Below are 15,156 nucleotides of genomic sequence, written 5' to 3' on the forward strand. Positions count from 1 at the left end.
GGCTTTCTTGTTGTTTTGTTGATGGTTTCTTTTGCTGTGCAAAAGCTTTTTATTTTGATGTAGTCCCATTTGCTTATTTTCTCCTTAGTTTCCATTGCCCTAGGCCTAGGAGCTGTACCGGTGAAGATATTGCTTCGGCATATGTCTGAGATTTTGCTGCCTGTGGATTCCTCTAATATTTTTATGGTTTCCCACCTTATGTTTAAGTCCTTTATCCATTTTGAGTTTATTTTTTTGTATGGTGTAAGTTGGTCACATGATCTCACTCATTTGTGGAATATAATGAACAACATAGACTGATGAACAAAAACAGATCCAGAGACAGAGAAACATCACTCGCTCAGACAGTCAAACCTCAGAGGGAAGTTAGGGGAGGGATCAACCAAAGGACTTGTATGCATGCATATAAGCCTAACCAATGGACACAGACACCAGGGGGGTGAGGGCATGAGTGGGGGGTGGGAGAGCAACTGGGGGATAAGGACAGATATGTAATACCTTAATCAATAAAGAAAAAAATAAATTAAAAAATATCATAAAGATTATTAAAAAAATAGTTACAAACCAGTATGAAAGTATGCTAATATTTCAACAAAAGAATGACTTCCTCTTATACTTTCATTCAGAGACAAACTATTTATTACAATATACTCAGAAAGAGTGGGAAAACTTTAATGCTTCCTTTCAACTTTGCCAATACAATGTTTTTGATAGAACAAACACAAAAAAAAGAATTTCTTCCATCACAGCTTAAGCAGAAGCCCTTAGCTCTCCCTATGTATCTACTCATGTCCAGCAGTGCTTGTGTGTGTTTTTTAATCAGAGATCATGCTGTCATTGAAAGGGAGGTTTTACTTACCTTGATTCTGAAAGGGCTTTGGGAAAACAAGCAGTCCTCCCTAGTTGTCTTTCAGAATTAATCACATTTTAAAGGGAGAACTCCGTCCACTGGAAATGCATCTCACGCACTACTGAATGAGGCTGTGGTAGAACCCAACCTGGTTTATGTTTAATACAACATTAATAACACTTAGTTAAAAAATAAAATAAATACTGGATAAACACTAACCCGGATAAAATGCCAAGGCATGAGGCATAAATCAGGACTGCCCTTGGGAAACGGGGAATATGGTAACCCTACCCTTTACATATATATTTTGTCATATATAGCAGCTTATGCCTAAAGAGGAAAATTGCCAGTTTCCATGTGCCAAGAAGAGAGAAAAATCAGATTCTCACATCTGATTAGCTAGTTAAATACACAAAGATCCTCAGAATCAGCCTTCCTTCCCTAATCTTTACTCTGACTCAGGAATAAAGTTAATTTTTTAAAATAGTCATCCTAAAATCTTAATTTTAACAACACTATTTGATCCATAATAATCATTAAGAGAAATTGGGATGTGGGATGAAATGATCAAGTTTCTCTCTGGGTGTTTATGTGTATGTGTCTCCGTAGGGTTAACTTGACAGTTTTCCCAGTATAAATTTTTTAAATTCCCACCAGTAATAGCCTTGGAAACAAAGTTAGCTCAATGTATAAAAGAAGAAAAGCTCCTTGTGAGAAATGTTTGTTCTACAGAAAGAAACTCCATCCCATAACAAAAAATGTTATAAGATATAATACACTCATGCTAATTTTTTGTCTTAAAATTCCTTTTCTTTTTTCTTTAATTTAAATTCTTTATTGTTTAAAGTATTACATGTCTCCCTTTTTTCCCATTGACCTGTCCCAGGTCACTCTCACCCCCCAGCACATGCCCTCACGCCCCTACTGTCTGTGTTCACTGGTTATGCTTATATGCATGCTTACAAGTCCTTTAGTTGATCTCTTACCCCCTCTCACACACACACCCTCCCCTTCCTTCCCTCTGTGGTTTGACAGTCTGTTTGATGCTTCTGTGTCTCTGGATCTATTTTTGTTCATCAGTTTACATTGTTCATTATATTCCACAAATGAGTGAGTTCATGTGATATTTATCTTTCCCTGACTGGCTTACTTCCATTAGCATACTGCTCTCCAGGTCCATCCATGCTGTTGCAAATGGTAAGAGTTCATTCTTTTTTATAGCAGCATAGTATTCCATTGTGTAGATGTGCCAAAGTTTTTTAATCCACTCATCTGCTGATGGGCACTTAGGCTGTTTCCAAATATTAGCTATTATAAATTGTGCTGCTATGAACATAGGGGTGCATATATCCTTTCTGATTGGTGTTACTGATTTCTTGGGATGTAGTCTTAGAAGTGGAATTACTGGGTCAAATGGGAGTTCCATTTTTAATCATGCTAAGTCTTGAACCCTGAAAAATTACTGGAACATTCTCTTGACTTACTATGATTTTTTGAGGGAGATATTTTCTTTTATATAACCTATATGAAGACATTATTTATAATCAAGAGGAAAATAAAATATAGTAACATCTCATTAGTCTGTCCATGTGATGTTATACAACATGACATCTTCCAGAAAAATAAATGAAACTATGTACAGAGTAGGGCGAAAGTAGATTTACAGTCATGAGTATGTGAAACACAAAGTTTATTCTTGTATTATTATTTATTAATGATTGTATTATTTTCCATATGACCTGTAAACCTACTTTTGCTCCATCCTGAATCTAAATCTTAATCATTGCATGATATTATACTATAAAAGACACCAAACATAGTTCAGTCTTCTCTTAATGACATGAGATAACCACTCTGTTACGTTTAGCAGCATCTTTTCCTAAAATGATGACCCAGGCAATTTAGTGTCATATTTTATTCTGTCAAGTTATTTCTCAGCTGGTGTTAACTTTTCCTTGTTGCTGTTCTCCTGGAGGCCCTGGAATTCTACTTTCTTTTCACAAGTACCTGGTTAGGCTACAGCATTAGCGCTTTGCTATTCCTATGAAGAGAAGTTCTTAAGTTTTATAGCAGATGCTCCGTCCACTCTTTAACTTACTTAAGTGTCCACAGCTTTGTCATTGGTACTTACTGTCAGAAATCTGACCTGCTGTGTGGGAAGTTATGATATCAGTATATTTTAGCCTATGGTCTCTCTATAACATTTTTATTCCTATTTATTAATGATTGTATTATTTTCCATATGACCTGTAAACCTACTTTTGCTCCATCCTGAATCTAAATCTTAATCATTGCATGATATTATACTATAAAAGACACCAAACATAGTTCAGTCTTCTCTTAATGACATGAGATAACCACTCTGTTACGTTTAGCAGCATCTTTTCCTAAAATGATGACCCAGGCAATTTAGTGTCATATTTTATTCTGTCAAGTTATTTCTCAGCTGGTGTTAACTTTTCCTTGTTGCTGTTCTCCTGGAGGCCCTGGAATTCTACTTTCTTTTCACAAGTACCTGGTTAGGCTACAGCATTAGCGCTTTGCTATTCCTATGAAGAGAAGTTCTTAAGTTTTATAGCAGATGCTCCGTCCACTCTTTAACTTACTTAAGTGTCCACAGCTTTGTCATTGGTACTTACTGTCAGAAATCTGACCTGCTGTGTGGGAAGTTATGATATCAGTATATTTTAGCCTATGGTCTCTCTATAACATTTTTATTCCTATGAAGAAGTGAAAGTAACCTGTATTCTGCACCTTGTTTTTAAGTGCTTTATGTTCCTTACTTAATCAATCATCTCCAAAACTCTATGTGAAGAGTTAGTGGTAACTTTTTTAAGTCAGACAGCAAGGAACTAGTGGAGCCGGGATTCAAACCCAAGGCAGGCCGAGCGCAAGCCAGTTCTCTTTCCACCAGGTCATGCCACTTCATTCAGCAGATTTCTCTATTCTCTTGTCATCTCTTTCCGCCCTTCCCTTTGAAATCTTTTAGGTAAGATATCAGATATAGCCGAAACCGGTTTGGCTCAGTGGATAGATCAGATATAAAAGTGACAAGTCACGATAAAATATTAAATTGCCATCAGGTTGAAAGCTATTTAATTACCAATTCATTTAATACTTTTGAAATCAGACTTATTTTAAAAACTCTTTGCAAGTTGATCTTTCAGGGAGCTTAGGGCCTTCTTAATTTCCTAATTAATTGAAATGCTGGCAGGCATAGTTTTAGTTTTGATGCTGGTTTGGGCTTTGGAGTATATGGAGAATGGACTATTCTAAGATCCCCAGAAGCCTAGCAAAGGGCAACAGCCAAAAACACCATTTTGAAATGTCCCATGAATAACCACCCTGGAATGAACAACCAAGGCTCCCATGGGTAAGGAGCATGAGCAGATGGTCTACCTGATGACAGAGGTGTGGCTGACACATCCAATGATGGATATGCATAATTAAGGCCAGGATGGTAGCAACCCAGGAGCTGGGTCAGGCCAGGTCACTGACGCCCATGGACACTACTTCTTGTTGGGCCAGGTTTTGAATCACACTCTCGCAAGTTCCCTTTGATTTCATATATCATGTTCACTAAAATAAAAGATTATATCACCCTAAAATACTTTAGATTCTTGGTACATATGCCACACCAGACAAATCCAAAAGCAGAGTCAGGGTTCTGAGGCCTGCAAGGGACATTTTTCCTGGAGAACATGCTTATTTTCATTGTGCACCATTTGTTTTGTTTCTGTTATAAATCTTCAGATGCTATTTCTGCACATTCTATTTAGAGAGAGTATATTTCTCTTATATGAAACAATTTTACTTCAGTCAAGTAAGGAGTTATAACTGTGAGTTCCAGTTAAATCAATAAAAATATAAGCCTCTAAAATTTTATTACATACATAGTTTCAATAGGCTTGAATTCTTCATTGCACAGCCACCCTAAATCTTATACAAATAAAATCTTTGGAACTCTAAAAGAAAGCATTTAGATAACACCTCCTATTTGTATATGCTTCATCGTTTTTGAAATACTGTGATAATCATTTAAGACTTATTTAATACTCTGTGAAAGAAGTGCATTTGAGAAAAGGAGGGAAATGAAAAAGCTTCCAAGAAGTTAGGGAACAAGTCAATTTCTGTGATTGTCAGGAACTGGAGTTCCTCCACCTTTAACACTGATGTTCTCACTCTACACAACTAAGCAGATTCACCCCAAACAGGGCAGCCTGCCACAAACACGCAGGAAACAGTAAAGCTCTTGTGACATTTTATCACCTGGATAGTCTGTGGAAACTGGCAGGTCTTAGAGACAGACCAAGTATCAGACACGCAAGGATCAAATTAAAGGGTGTACAACAAGCCCCACCTTGTATTCTTATTTTTCCCTTAGAAACAACATTTGCCCAACTCAGCTGCACTGAAGCTTGAATTTCATGAGTACAAATTGATTTAATACATCTTTCATCATGTGCAGTGCAAATACTTCCAAAAGGTAGAGCAGCCATAAAGGCCTCAGAGTGAATGAACATTATTAAAGATTACAATCGACCTTTAAACAATGTTAGTTTGAACTTAGTGGGGTTATAAGTACACAGATTTTTTTCAATTGAGCCACTGAGTTCAACTGACCCACACGTTCCAGGGTCAGCTGAGGTTGGCTAAGTTATACGTGGATTTTCCACTTCGAGGACAGTTAATACCCCTATAACATGAGTTGTTCAAGGATCAACTCCAGTTAACAAATCACCTAGGAAGACTCAAAAGGGATTGGACAGAGGAGTAAGTATGAGATTCTAAGTGGCAGAGAGCACAGACTGGGAGTCAGGTGAGCAACCAATAATGCCATGTACTAATGGGGTTGAGTGTCCCTCTAGGTAACCAGAAAGTTGAAGAAAGATACTAATGTGTCCATAAGGGAATTCTAAAAGAAGAGAAAGGGTCTAAAAGGAAAGCAATAAAAAAGTTGAAAGCAAACCTCATCCCCTGTCAATTATATGGTCTGGGTTTTGGCCTCTATACTGAATACAGGATTTTAACACAAAATTAATCAGAGGAGACCTATATTACAGCAAATCTTCACCAAGAATGATATTTGATACCTCCTAAACCTATTTTCTTTGCCTTCCCAATACATGTCACTGAGCTGATTACTCTTGAGAATTATGTTAAATTGTTCTATGCTGTTTAAAGCAAGATGTGAATATTACTTAAACAACAAGTTGATGGTTAATGCCAAACCCAACATACCATGGCCAGAATTGTGTTTGCTCTATAGTCACAAAAATAAAAATGTGATATTATACCTAGAATTACTGTGACCAAGCGCATGCTTCTTTACAAAGTATTTTTCCAATTTGTTGACAAGGAAAGTCAACTGGAAGACCTTCACGGGGAAATGGAGCGTGTGTGGAGAGTCCACTGGCCTCTGGGGAAAGTGAAAACTCCTTAGAAGAACTTAAAAAGACCTATCCAGCCTTTTACCTGCTTCTCTTTTTAGCACCAGCCTTCCTTCCACTTTCTGTAATTCAGCCATTTGCTTATTGCTATTCCTTGAACTAGTCACATTTTAAACTATGCCAAGAATAGGTCTCTTCTTTCTAATGTCATTCTTTACATAGCCAACTCCTAATCATCCTCAGGTAATAGCTTGGGCAACATTTGTTCAGGGAAACCTCCCAAACAAGGTCCCTTCAGTAGCTCAGTGTTCTCAGAGCAAAACATTCATCTCATGTCATTGTTATGTTGGTGTAGGACTTAGGTTTTCCTGACTAGATCATAAGCTAGGTGAAGGCAAGGACCGAGTCTGTGTTGTTTTCCATTATAGGTCCCGTAATTAGAATGGTTCTTAGCATGTACTTGGCAGGACAAAAATTATTTGTTGAATAAGTAAATTTCTTTCTTATGCAACATATATTTACTGAGCACCTACTAGATGTCACACACCATTCTAGATGCATCATAATAATAAGACAGTCAATGACATCTGTCCTCATAGAGTTTAAATATTAGTGGGGAGAGCAGACAGTAAACGTAATAAGCAAGTAAACTATAAGTAATGTTAGAAGGTAGGAAGTACCATACGGAAAATACAGAGCAGGGTGAAGGAATAGGAGTATCCAAGGAAAAGAGGTTGCAATTTTAAATAAGATGACCATGGCAGGCATAACTGAGAAGGTGACCATTTAAACACAGGTCTTTAAAGAGTAAAATTTTTAGAGCAGCAAAGAATACAACATTTGTGTTGTTTTATAAAAAATAAGACTAGGAGGATATCAAGGCACAAAGATCTGCAGCCTTTATAAACGGTGGAAAAGGAACTCAGTGGGACTCTCCCCTTCCCCACGTGGCAATCTGTGCTGTGAGATTCTTTCCCTTTCCCCATGTGGGAGCCTATACTTGTTCAATAAATTTCCACCTTTGCCATACAAAAAAAAATAAGAGTAGGAGAAGTCTTCAGGATGGCTCAAATGAGTATAACATAGAGAAAAACGGAAACAAAACCACATATACAATCTTGGTGGCAATCGATCAAGTGTGACTTAAGGCAGGACTGAGCCAGGAGTGGGAGTGGGCATGAAGGCATGAGTGACAGAGGCAGAACTATCAGGACTTGATGATTTGGATGAAGAGGGAGAGGAAATTGTCAAAGATGATACTGAAGTTTTGAGCTAAGTTCACTCAAAGAATGATGGTTTACTCATACATGTATAGAAGTAAAAGTCAAGAGGAAAAACTGGTTTAGGAGAAGGGAAAGAAGATGATGAGTTTATGTTTATATATGCTTACGTGAAGACCCTGTTGACAAACCCCAATGAATATTTCTACAAGCTAGATAGAAGTATTGAACAGGAACTTGATTGATAGAAAATTATGGGATTGAGGTAAATATGTGGGAGTTATTGGTACAAAGGTGAACATTGAATCATGGGGGCATATGAAAGGAACAGAAGAAAGAGAGCAGAAAAAAACAACAGACATAGATGGGAGGCAAAAGCTTGAAGCATATCCACATTTAAATAATAGAAAAGAAACTGACAATGACATGAGAGACAGAATGGTCCATAGAAATAGGAACAGAATCAAGATGGTGCCTGGCCAGAGAGCTGAGAGAGGGGAGTATCAAGCAAGACAACAAGTGGCTTGAGAGAGTCTGCGTTGGGAATGAGAAAGTCAAGAACAGTGTATAAAAAGAGGAGCTTTAGCGGAGGCACGTGGCAGATGCTGAAGTGCCAGAGGGTCAGGAATAAGAAAGGGGAGGCACTTTTCTCCCGATGGCTGGTAGTAAAAGGGGTGGAAATAGGAGCGTTAATTGAAAGGGTTAGGGATTCAAAGAAAAGCTTCTGTGATTGTTTCAAGGTGGGAAAGACAAAAATATGTTTATAGAAAGGAAATGAAAGAACTAAAGACGTAATTGAAGAAGAGGGAGAGAAAATACTGGAGAGACCCTGTAAGAGCTGTTAGCTTTGATTTCCAGCCTCTCACGCTGAGAGAGAAATGCAAAGAGTGAAAACACAGGTAAAACATGATTTGGATTTTATGACAATCTATGTGAAAGTGAAAAAAAGGAAAATAATCAATAAAAGCATATTGAAGCCCCGCTACACGTGTTACATGGGGATACAGACATGTGTAAAGGTAGTCTCCCTCCTTAAAGGAATTTAAGCTAATGGGTATGCGTAAGAGGTTCAAATGATAGATGCTTATCACAGTACAAAGTACAAAGATGGAACTAAGGTGGACAGAGTAAGAGCTAAATGTGAAACCTGGTTGTCTCAAAGTTCACACCTGGGGAACCATGTTGAGAGGTTGTTCTCATTTCTGTTTTAGTAAGAGGTTACCATTGCAGGGGTGGGGAACCTTTTTTATGCTCCAGGGTCATTTGGATATTTACAATGTCATTGATGAGCCACACGAAATTATCAACTTAAAAATTAGCCTGCTCTATTTGGTCAAACATTTAATTAACTCACCCCTAATACCTTGGCAGGGCCAGACCAAATGATTTTGCAGGCCTTATATGGTCCGTGGGCTGGATGTCCCCCACCCCTGCTTAGAGTCATACTTCTAGTCTTGTGTCCAGGAAGCACACAGGATAGAGGGGCCTTCCTTAACCCCCTTCCCTCCGTATATGAAGCCGACTTTGGAAAACTACAGGAGCTTTGGAAAGAAGTGGAAACTAGGTGCCAAAATTACATTTACAGCATTTAGTAAACTTCAGTAAGTGATTTCTTACCATGAATGTGGCACCATGTGAATGAATCTACGTTTCTAATAAACCGTGGCCTCACTCATGAGAAGAGTATAGCTGAGCAGACTCAGTCTGAAAGAATATTATTCACTAATTTTGGAGGGGTCAAATGAAGAACTTACCACAGGCTCTTAGGGTCAGGAATAAAGAAATAATATTTGTACAATTTTAAACTATTGTTTTTCCTTTGTTTTAATTTTAACAAAATTACTTTGTTTTAACGACCGCTGACATTATAAAACAGGTAAAATTACCAAAACAGAATATTATCAATCCATTGTTACCAATAACAATTAAGCAGTAAGCTATATTAAAGTATTTGATCAATTTAAGATGTAATCAGACACCAAATGATAATTTAAAACACACAGGGAAGAAGGGAGGGAAGGAAGACATTTAAATAAAGACTTGCAGAGGAAAAAGGATTTTAATTAAATATCTGTTTTATGAAAAGTAAATATTTTCCCTTTTCTCTCTGAATATGATCGTTTAGTAACTTGAAACTTTTTAACAATTCAATTATCCAAACTACTTTCTTCTGAAGTCTCTATATTACTACATGTTTGAATGTCCAAATTGTTTAGCATATTTCATGATTGCTTTTGTTGAAAATAATTAAAATAGTCTTTGAAGACTAAGTACAGTTATTCGGAATTTTTATGCAAAAATAAAAAACACAGAAAAAGTACACAAGTGTCCTAAACTGCAATATTATGCACAGATGGCCACAATCCCCCCCAGCAGGAGAAATCTGGGGAGATGATTTTCCATAGGACTAGTCCATTTCCACCCAATGAAAATAAAATCTGAAAGCCAACTGCCACCCTGGATCCACCGACAGGAATATAAATTTAAGTGTTAATGAGCCAGACACAGTGCATTTCCTGGAGATTAAGGGAAGTCTGGAGAAAGTAGAGGATCCTGGGGGTCTTAACTACATATGGTCAATCATTCTGAGAAAATATCATACCACACATTTTCCTTTTTTAATTATTCTACAAAGAAAGAGACCTTCACAAACAAACTACTCCCAATGTCATTTCCTAAATCAGTAGATCCAGGACTAGCAGCGCCAGCATCAGCTGGAAGGTTATTAGAAATGCAAATTCTTGAGCTGTTCCCCAGACCCACTAAGTCAGGTATTCTGGGAGTGGGGCACAGCAATATCTGTTTTAACAACCCTCCAGGTGATTTTAACGCATCCCACAAATTGAGTGCCACCCTCCTAGGAAAATTGCCAATTTATAAACATATTAAATTATCCTGACATAGAGATTTAGAAACCCATGGATGTCAGAACTACTGTCAAGAAGCAGCCAGTTTAGACTGAATTCCAAACCAGTCAGACCACTGACTGACTAAGTCACAGGAAACAATGTTAAGGACACAAGGAGATCCAAACAGAGGGAAAGAGGACCAAAGAAAGGGAACTGAGGCAGGGCAAGGAGGCTGGGGAGACTGGAAACCAGTGCCCTTGGTCAATTTCCATCTTCCCAAAAGGGCGGGGACCAAATCATGCATGGTCATCCCAGAACCAAAACGGTCAAACAGTAGGTGCTCAATAAAGATTTTCAGACTTAATATAAATAGAGGAGACAATTCTGTTTCATGTTCACAGTGTGCAATATTTAAGCATGTGCATAAATCATGCTCTGTACATAGTTTGGTTATAAAGTCTATTAGCTTTTTAAAAACTGCTTTTCTGTTATGGTGTCCATTAGCAAATGCATGTTAGTTTCTATGTAATATGCTTGAAATTCACAAGCCTTGTATGACATATGTAAAAATCAGATTCTGCATATACTCAGACTTAACCATACAAACACTCTTCTTCAACTAAATAGTAACATTAAATTTTACTTAGGCTACAATCCGGAGGAAGTAGGGAAAGGAGCAGGAATTATTGCAGGATTGAAGACCTCACAGCCCAAAGGAGGCAAAGATGGTGGAGGCATGTGTCTCTGTTAAAGGACAGCGCCTCAGTGATCAGCAGGGGGACTGCTAAAGGGAGAACACAGGACAGATGCTCTTGCCTCCTGCAGGGCCTACGTGCTGTGTCCCTCCAGCCAGCTGCTCAGACATCTATGACTCCCCTAAGCTCACTCTGAGGCAGAGGTTGTGCCCACATCCAATCCAACCTCACATTCTTTCCTAGTTTACCGTGGTCTTTCCTGCAGGGCCACAGAGAAAGTCCTGAAACCTATCACTCCACGGCGGTGATCGGGGCAGGATGGGTGGTTTAGACACGTCCCAAACCCACTGAAATATTAGGAGAGCGAAATGAGAGAAAAGTGAGTCCTATGACTCCTAGAGGCCATGTAGAATCCTGTCCTCTTTAATCCTCCCCCCAAAGCCTTTTATCACCACTTTTATGGAGATGTAGTTCTAAGCCAAAAGCTTTCGTTATGAACATTCTTAAGAAACATCCCTGATGGCCACCTCTGGCCTGTTCATTAACTACCAGGCCAGTGCCTGATTAGTGTGTCAGAAATGTTTATTATCTTCTTGTTCGGAAGAGACAGGGGAGATTAAGAAGGTTCCCACCTTGGCGTGAGGCTCCCCATCTGCAATGGGCTTAAAATAGTATGGAAATGGCGGGATAAGTTCCTGGCACAGTTCAACCGACAATTAATGAGAAGACCCCCAGATAGATTAAGAGATATTTATTTTCTTTTAAATGGAGTCATCTGAGAAGTTATATGACTAAATAACTTGCTATCTCTAATAAACGGTTATCAGGGCTTGCTAATAATTGTTTTCTAATGGTACTGAAAGTTGACGTTCGTCCCATGGAACCATGACAACAATCGCTTGTTTTGTAAAGAAGGGATTTAAGGATAGATATTTCAGTTCTAACACAAACTTAAATTCTAAAGCTGCTACAATTAGAGAAGTGAGCAGCATTTTTCAAATGAAAAGAAAAATTAATCCGTAGACAGACAAAAATTATAGGATGGTCTACAGGGGAAAATAGAGTTATATGAGTATCCACTTGTTAAGGCGTTTTCCCCTTTTTAAATGATTTCTTGCAAACCACATCTTACATATTCCTCTACTACCAGGAGAGAAAAATGAGGTGTTAAGATAAAAATTTACTGTGAACAAAGGAGTGCTTGCCAGAAGAGCTAAAACTGTGCTTTTCAGATTTCAGACAACTGTGACAGTGTTAATCAAACCGATAGTCCAGACTCACCAGTTTGCTTCTCACACTTCGTTGTGTAGAACATGTGTTGAAGCACAGCTTGCCGGGCCCAGCCCCCGGGATCCCGATTCATAACACCTGGGTGGGGATCCAGCATTTGTATTTTTAATAATCTCAGGGGTGATGTGGGCACTCTGATGTTTGGGCCCCCTTTTGAGCATCCACCTGATAACTAGGCATTTTGAGAAGACAAGCTGTGGTCCAAGTTATACCGCCAGGAGCATCTGTATCTCTCTCCATAATATAATCATGACATTGAAAAAGTGACGGTGCAGATGAGCTCCAGGGACACCAACACCTTCTTCGCTCACTCTTTCACCAGGAGCTGGTCAGATGCACACACGGGGTTGTCTTGAGCGGCAATGAGGGGACACACATTTCCAGAGGTCCGCTCTGTGTCAGTCACCACTCATTCTAAGGAACCCAGGAAAGCACGCTGACAACTGACAGATGCCTTCAATATAACACAGAAGTCAGACAGGAACAGCCTCCCCGAGCAGACAGGCATGTGCCCCTGACTCCCATCCAGGGTCCCGCCACCCCCTCCTCAACCTCTTCAAAGAAGAGAAGTAAATGGGAGTGTGTAATGATTTATTGAGCTGTGTCTACAAAATCTGGGACTTCTGGTAGTATTTTGTACAAAAAGGAAACATACAGAATGTGCAAATTAAAGTAGTGTGGTTTGTTAAATTCTTCAAATTGAAGTTATCACCTAGCAGTTTATGGTAGCCCTGGAACCAAAGAGAATACACATGTCCTTGGCATATTAATACCTGATAAACAGATGAAATTATTCATATGCGATGGCACCACTGGAGATTTCTTAGTGAAAACTTGGTGATTCAACTTCAATTTTAAAAGGTATTAGATGGAAGCTATGTGAGAGGTAGAGTGGGAAATCCAAGGGAAATTTCTGTACCTTCTGCTCAATTTTGCTGTGAATCTAGACCTGCTCTAAACAATAAAGCTTATTAATAAAATATTTTAAAACTATTAGTTTAAACACAAAAATGATTAACACTGTGACTTCCTTTCCTAAGCAAGCCACTACCTTACATTACTTAAGTTAGTAATTTGAAATCCACATCTTCCTTATAATGCGTGCAACGTTATAAAGATTCATGGTGGTGTGGTGGGGAGACCAGCTATAGGGCTTGTCCCTTTGTCATCAGCTTTCTTACTCTCATATAGTCTACCTAAATTTTTAAGCCAAAGACTTGTTTCAGGAATCCCAGGTTGCAGCAGAATGCTAGCCTGGACTGTCAGTAAGTATTGAAAGTAAAGGACCAATTTAAAAAATACCTGCTTGTACCTAGTACCCCCATCATAAAAGAAGTTCCCAGAATGTTCTGCTTTCTAAGAACATTCACAGTGAATATCCCTGGGTGGGTGGGTGTGTGTGTGTGTGCGCGCGCTCACTACCCATACACACATCAGCAAAGGGACTCAATGCTTATCCATTCATTTAGCAAACATACATTCTCATCTACTTCAGTCTCTATGGATTCTGTGATTCAAAAGGCACACTCTGGAGACAGACTGCTTAGGTTCAAACCTGAACCCCACCCCTCATTAGTGGTATGGCACTGGATAGGTTTCTACACCCCAATTTCTTCTACAAAACGTGGATAATAACTGTACCTGTCTGTATTAGCGATGTATAATACTCATGGGCCTGGGCTATGGTCCCATTTGAAGGCTTGCCTGGGGGAGGGGAAGATCTGCTTCCAGACTCGGTCACATGGCGGTTGGCTGGCCTCCATCCCTCTGCACAGGGCTCCTTCTCAACAGCTACCTCTCCCCAGAGCCAGTGATGCAGAGGAGAATAAGAGGAGAGCACCCCGGATCAAAGGAACAATCTTTTTCATAACCTCCCACTGGAAGCAACACCTCCTCAGTTCTGTGATGCCCTATTTGTTAAAAATGAGTCACTCCCCGGCCAGAGTGGCTCAGTGGTTGAGCGTCGACCTATAAACCAGTCCCGCTTGGATTCTGGTCAAGGGCACATGCCCAGGTTGTGGGCTCAATCACCAGAGGGGGGCGTGCAGGAGGCAGCCAATTCAATGATTCTTCATCATTGATGTTTATATATCTCTCTCCCTCTTCCTTCCTCTCTGAAATCAATACAAATATATATATATATATGGGTTTTTTTTAAAGAGTCACTAAATCCTGTTCACACTCAAGGTCATGAATACCAGTCTCGGGGACTACCTTAGAAGCTGCCTATCACAGCCCTCTCTCTGACCCCTAATGATGCATGTCCTTTCCACATGGAAAATACACTTCACCCCTTTCCAAGGTCCCCCAAAGTTTCACCTAATGACAGTATCCACTCAAGCCCAGAATCTTATCTAAATCAGGGCCAGGTGCAGATGTAGTCCTGAGCACAGCTCTTCAAATGTAGATGCTAGACGTGCAAAACTAAAAAGTTTCCTCTCCACACACATCCAACATGCAATGGTAAGGCAAGCATAGGATAACCACTGTGCACACTCCTGTTCAAAGGTGGATAACTTGGAGGCACAGGGGTCACTGGTCCGTAGAAATTCTAATATAACCAGAAAAAAAAAAATTGAGAGTTTTGTGATTGGGTCTCAAGGCCTGAGAATAATTCTCCATGGCTCTCAGCTATGTACCCCGGGCTTTTCGCTCTACTCTGAGTCATCTTTTCTTTATTAATGGAAGGTAGCACGTGTGTGCAGCTGAACACCTCACCCATCCCGATTCCTGCCAGTAGAATTCTGAGGATTCAAAGGCTTGTCTTTGTTCTGCCTGGTCTCTGTTCCGCTCAGTTCAAGCTTCCATGTTTCCGCATATGTAACTGTTATAAGACCTTAGTGAGCCTCCTGGGACTCTGAG

The sequence above is a fragment of the Myotis brandtii genome, unplaced genomic scaffold (assembly GCF_000412655.1).
Source record: "Myotis brandtii unplaced genomic scaffold, ASM41265v1 scaffold30, whole genome shotgun sequence".
Taxonomy (NCBI): Eukaryota; Metazoa; Chordata; class Mammalia; order Chiroptera; family Vespertilionidae; genus Myotis; species Myotis brandtii.